The sequence below is a fragment of the Triticum dicoccoides genome, chromosome 7B (genome assembly GCF_002162155.2).
Source record: "Triticum dicoccoides isolate Atlit2015 ecotype Zavitan chromosome 7B, WEW_v2.0, whole genome shotgun sequence".
In the NCBI taxonomy this organism is placed as follows: domain Eukaryota; kingdom Viridiplantae; phylum Streptophyta; class Magnoliopsida; order Poales; family Poaceae; genus Triticum; species Triticum dicoccoides.
The window spans coordinates 42,848,575-42,849,184 of NC_041393.1; positions in this window are offsets into that span (position 1 = coordinate 42,848,575).

The following is a 610-nucleotide window of genomic DNA, read 5'->3' on the forward strand; positions in this document are numbered from 1 at the left end:
ATTTCATGGGATGGTCGACCCGGTCAAGGAAACCCCACTACCAATCTTCGTATACAATACACATTATCGATTTTTTTTGCATTCCATATGGACAAAAACCCACAAGATATACCACACTAGATTGTACACAATACACATTATACAATACGGAGTACTGCATGTCTACATCACAATATACAACAATATTACAGATGATTATCTTCTGGATCCACCGCGACTTCGATCTGGTGGAGACGAACAAGCGCTTCTCGATCTGCCGCTCCTCTATCTGTGTAGGCCACTGCGGGATGTGCTCGATCTGGTGGCGCCAGCGCGGGCGTCGGCCGGTGGCGAGGGTGGAGGTGGGCTCCAACGGGCGCACGGCGCTCGCGGACGCAGGCGAAGGTGGGCGGACGCGGGCGCGTGGATGAGGAGGGCAGCGGGCGGCCGGTTGCGCGGGCAGGCGGCGCGCGGCCGGTGGCATGGGCGGAGGCGGGCTCCGATGGCGCGGTGGAGGCCGAGGCGGAGGCGGGCTCCGGTGGTGCGGTGGAGGTCGAGGCAGAGGCAAGCTCCGGTGGTGCAGCGGAGGTCGAGGCGGAGGCGGGCTCCGGTGGCCCGGCGGAGGCCGAGG